Below are 5,900 nucleotides of genomic sequence, written 5' to 3'. Positions count from 1 at the left end.
TTTTGTAAGAGTTTATCAGTGGGAGGTGATCATACACTGGCAAAATTTTCAATTAAAATTTTTTTACATTAAAAGATACACTGTCATCAATTCCCTTGAATATGCTCAAAATACTCTTCCTCTTTTCAAACACATTTATTCCGTTGCTGTTGGCAACATGTCTTTTGCTGTAAGAAGTTTTAAAAAATGTAAATAGTCACTTTAGCTTGCGATGGTCCCTTGCATTTTTATATGCGTATTGCTTTATTTGGAGATTTAAAGTTAAATGGCAAAAATAAAGCTCTTCTCAAGTATGAAACTGTGTCAGCTTCCTAGTTTTGCCATAACAAATCATTAGAAACTCAGTGGCCTACAACAAAAACAAAAACTTAAAACGCTGGATATCAGAAGATGGAAAAGGCACACTTGTTTGTTGCTGTAGGAAGCAAGGACTGTACTCCTCTTGAAGCTTCAGGAGAATAAGTTTCTTTGCTTTTTCCAGTTGTAGTAGTTGCCTATATTCTTTCCTCAGAACTCTGCATTACTGCCTCTAACTCTGATCTCCTTGTAAGGACCCTTATGATTAGGTCGGGCCCACCCAGAAAATCCAGCCATCCGAAATCTAGTCTGTACCTTAATCGTATCTGCAGTGTCTCTTTAAGCGGTCTACCATGACATATCCATAGGTCTGGGGATTAGAACATGAATATTTTATGGGAACTATGATTTTTGCATGCCACGAATGCTTACAACAAATTCACTTCAAGAACAAAGTAAAGCCATATTAACATGCTGAGCTGTGAAAGGCTCTAGTCAACAACTTCTGCGGATAACCCACTACTATTGTGGATTCCTGAACTGTGTTGGATTGTTTTGCTGAATTCAAGCACCTGTAGTATTTATGCCAATAGAATTTCCATCTCTGACAGGACTAAACAAAAAAAGGGGATACAAAGCAAGGACCATTTTGTATTTGTATATACAGAATAGTTAGGATACATATACAGCTAGTTTTGCTTAATTCAATGAGAAGAAAGATTTGTAGTAATAGTGTTTGAACAGGATATCCTGTCTGCTTCTTGTACTATGGATAACCACTAAGAAGATAACAATGTACACTGTATTAATTATTGAAAATGTCCTATTAATCAGCTTTGAAACTGTCTCATTGATATTTGTCTCTCAATAAAATAAAATGAAAAGAATTTTGCCACTTCTCATGTTTTTCTTTGAAATACTGTTGAGATTTATTTTTTACTGGAAATTCTGGGGATTAAACTAAGAGTCTTTGTACAGAGCTACATCTCCAGTCTTTTAAAACATTTTTAGAGACAATGTCTGGCTAAGGCGTGAAGTTGTCCAAGCTGGGCTTGAACTTTTGATCCTCCTGGCTCAGCCTCCCAGAATGGTGATTATAGGCTGGTACCACCATGCCTTGTTTAGTATTTTTTTTCCGAACTCTTTAATTGGTACCATAGAACAGTTTTACCAACAAATTTTAGAGGCTCTCACTTTCTAGGAATGCTTTTAAAGGGTGAATATAGATTTTTTTTCTCATAATATAGCTGCTATAATCTGGTATAAAGTAATAGGAAATTATATCTTTTATCCAAAAGACATACAATATGAATCTCACTGTATCTCTATAACAAAGATGCAGGAAAAAATACTCCTTTTTGATGAAATACAAATGGCAAACAAATACATGGAAAAATGTTCAATATCACTGGTCATTTGAGAGGTGTAAATTGAAATAATGCTGAGATTTCATCTCACTGCAGAAAGAGTGGCTATCATCAATGAATCAACCAATAGGAAATGCTGCTGGGCCTGTGGGGAAAAGGAACCCCTCCCTACTGTTGGTGGGAGCGCAGACTGGTGCAAACACTGTGGAAATCATGGTGGAGACTCCTAAAAAAAGTAGGACTAGAGGTTCCTTTTGATCCACCTTTTCCTCCTCTTGATATCTTTTCCAAAGAATTAAAATCATTATATCTGGACACCCATGGTTTTATGTTCTTTTATTTATTTTTATTAATTTTATTCATAAACAAATAGCAATGAGACAGTTTCAAAATCGATTAGGACAGTTTCAATGATTCATACATTGCACATTATCTTCTCAGTGGTTATTCGTAGTACAAGATGCAGACATGATATCCTGTCTAAACACTATTAGTACAAATCTTTCTTGTCACTGAATTGAGGAAGTAGCTGTCTGTCTATCCTAACTATTGTGTATATTCAGATACAAGATGGTCCTTCATTTCTATTCCCTTTTATCATTTAGTTTTGTCAGAGAAGGGTATTCCATTGCCATAGACACCCATAGTTTTAGCAGCATAGTTTGTAGTAGATAAATCTTGGCAACAACATAAATGCCCATCAACCAAAGAATGGATAAAAAAATGTGGTTTTTTTTTAATACAGTGGAGTACTAATCAGCTATAAGGAAGGATAAATTTGAGACAGTTGTAGCTAAAAGAATGGATCTTGAGACCGTACTTTTAACAAATAAACTGGACACATATTTGTAAATATTGCACTGTATCTCTGGTATGAGAAACGTAACATGTAAATAAGAACCAAAGTGTATAATACACAGTGTGAAATAGGAAGCAATTGTTCAAAAGGAAAGAAGAATCGGGGGTTGGAAGGGAAAGGAAAAATGAGACTAAAAGGAATAAAATAGAAATAAAGTTTTGTAAATAAAGGGGTTGAAGAGAAGAGAGGGGTGTGAGGAAAAAAGAGGAACTAGGATATATCTGTTTATTTATTTATTTTTTTCTGTATTTTTTAGGGAAGAGTTTATAGATCTTCCCTAAAAGAAGAAGGGTCTCACTACTAGATCAGACTCATAGTGATCGATGTGTTTACAGCCTCCCAAGTGCTGGGATTACAGGCGTGCACCACCATGGTCAGTCTCAATTGCTGTCTCAGCTTGCCCTGGGGGTGGGGCTGGCACAGAAGGCCCTGGGGATCGGAAACCCTGGCCCCTGCATCTGCTTGCAGGTGCTTTAATCCACTGAGCTATTTGGCCGGCCCAAGAACTAGGATACATCATGTACAGGCATTCCCTACAATGAATGTGATCACTGTGTATATCTAAATTGTACCAAGAAAGGGCCAGTGAGATAGCCCAGTGGACTAAGTGCCTGCTTAGGCAAGCACAGGGACTGGGGTTCAATCCCCAGCACCACATGCCACGGCAGCCCCACCCCCCAATGTGGTGAGGTGGCCACAGAGTCTGGACATGGTGTCCCACGCCTGTCATCCCAGTGCTGGTGAGGCTGAAAACAGGAGAATTACTCTCAGTCTGAGCTGCATAGTGACCTGTACCAAACACATTAAAAAAAAAAAAATTAATCCTTTTTTTAACCACTGATTCTCTCATACATTTGTGAGTTTTACTTTTATAAAATTTTAGTAGTTATTCTAGAAAAAAAGTATGGGGGGAGCTAAGTGTTTGAGTTCTTTATTATATGCTTGACATGAGTCCTTGATCAGAGGAGCAAATTTTCTTCCCATTTGGTAAAGGGCTGCCTCTGCCACACCTGGTGCCCTTCTGGCTTCAGAGCAAGAATACAGCCACAGTACAGAGAAGCTGGCCGGCTTCAGAGCACCAGCAGGATGGCGCTCTATGGTCTGAACTGTGCCAGTGCTGGGCCTGGCCCGGCCCATTGGTAGGTCAGAACCACTCAGGAGGTTGCAGCAACATAAATGAATGAATAAAGAAATCTTTCTCATGTCATACTCAGGGACACTGTAATTTTGCTCCTTACAGTTGATCTGTTAGACACTGTTCATACTCAGAATGCAAGATCTAAGCATACATAGTGACTATACCTAAACTATTAAGTTTATTCTAAGAACAAAATTAAAAAACAAAATATAATTCTGGTTAAAATCTGTCAAGCTTTGATCCTGCAGCAATTAGTAAAATAAAATTTTTATTGCTATGCTTTTTGTTTGCACTAAATTAAGAAAAGAAAAATAGGGTTATTTCTAATAGGTTTAAATTAAAAAATGAAGTTTAAAGATCAGTATTAATGGAACCAGTAGTTTTTCTTTCTGCTTTCATAGACTCATACATTCATTCACCCACCCAGTTAAACAACAAATATTCTTGAAAGCACAGTATGGACCCTATACAGGTGTGGTAAGCTTGCTACAAAGCCGGGGGGGGGGGTGAGCAGGCCAAATAGCTCAGCGGATTAAAGCACCTGCAAGCAGGCACAGGGGCTGGGGGTTCGATCCCTGGGCTCACTGTGCTGGCACAGCCCCTGGGGTGTGCTGAGAAGGCAATTGAGATTGGGCATGGTGGTGCCTGCCTGTAATACCAGCTCTTGGGAGGCTGTAAACAGGTGGATCACTACATGTCCTACCTAGCAGTGAGACCTGAACACCCAGCCTGCCTAAACTACATAGCGAAACCCTATCTCAAAAAGGATGTTACAGGGCCAGGGAGATGGCTCAGTAGAATAAGCACTTCCCTGGCAAGTGCAAGGGCCTGAGTTCAATCCCCGGTTCAAAAAGGATGCTACAAAGCCAAGTATAGTCATAAATCTGTTTACTTGCTGCCTCGGCCTTCATTTTTAGTTTACCAGAAACCCAGCTGTACCTGATCACTTCTGGGTCGGTTAATACCTCCCTCCCTTGTGAGGTGCCTTACAGCACAATCCACTTGTTCCTCCTTCAGACTCCAACGCCAACAGACACAGCCGCTGACCATGATAAAGGCTCAGGGCTCGCACAGTCATATAAACAAGCTCTTTTTTTGCATGAGTTTCAAACAACGAAGCAATCGCTAGCCACGATCTCATAAAGAGATCAAATGCTCACAGAACTTAATAAAGCCCTGGTGCTACACCTTCTGTCTCTCTTGCTACCTGCCCGCTAGTTGAGTCACTTGGTGTCTCCAGACTGCCTGCAGGTCTTTTGCACACACTCTCTTCTCTCAAGGATGTGTGATAAAATCCTTAGTTATTACCTGTCTTGTGGTGCTGCCTGTTGTAGTAAAACTTAACCTCTTAGCACCACACCGCTCTCCTGGCTTTTTATGGCAGTGCTGAAGAGCATGAAGACCGAGTTGGAGAGAAACTGTCGCAATAAAATCATAAGTATACCCGGATGTCAGTAGTGTGACAAGCTTCAACTAGCATAGAAACTAGCCATCGGTCATAATGAAAATAACAAAAGCCAAAGAGGCTTTATAAGTACTGAACAAGAAGGATAAGAACAGAAAATTATTTTCATTGCTCTAAATGTCAAAATTGGGATGATGAAAAATGGAATATTGATAATGATTTCACTGTTCTAGATTCCTCATGAATCCCTTCTATTAGCTATTGGTGGGTGAAGACGGATCACCATAAGCTAGCAAATCATTACCTATGCTTTAGCATGAATGCAGTGAGTCAGCAATTCATTCAATAAATATTAAGCTTCTGCTACATTCCAGGAGCTGAACACAGCAAAAGCCTTCATCCTGCCCCCAAAGGAAAAAAAAAGAAACACTGCTCTCATGAAGTTGACATTGCAGGCCCCAGCACAACACGGCTGCGGCCCTTCAGGGCCCTCATATATTTTCATGGCAAAAGCACCGAGACAAAAGGACAGTAGTAAACGAAGGGCCCGGAATTCCTCTGGTGTAGTACTTCTGCTCTGTCTCACACTGTGCAGTCTTATGCGAGGCTCTAAATACACTCTGCCCCGGCCCCACCGACCACTATCTTCGGGGTTAAAGGAGACCTACGTGTTAACTGTTCAGCTATTAACAATACTGCTCTGGTTCTGTGGGTCCTGAATGAAGCGCCTGCTCCTTAGACTCGCCCCAAGGAGCTTCGGATTCCAGAGGCCAGGCCGCACAGCCCGCGGCCAAGCCCCCATCTCGGCGCTGTTCCGGGGTGCAGACTACCCCG

Source organism: Octodon degus, unplaced genomic scaffold, assembly GCF_000260255.1.
Source record: "Octodon degus isolate 3935 unplaced genomic scaffold, OctDeg1.0 scaffold00015, whole genome shotgun sequence".
Taxonomy (NCBI): Eukaryota; Metazoa; Chordata; class Mammalia; order Rodentia; family Octodontidae; genus Octodon; species Octodon degus.
Note: the sequence above shows the minus strand (reverse complement) of the source record.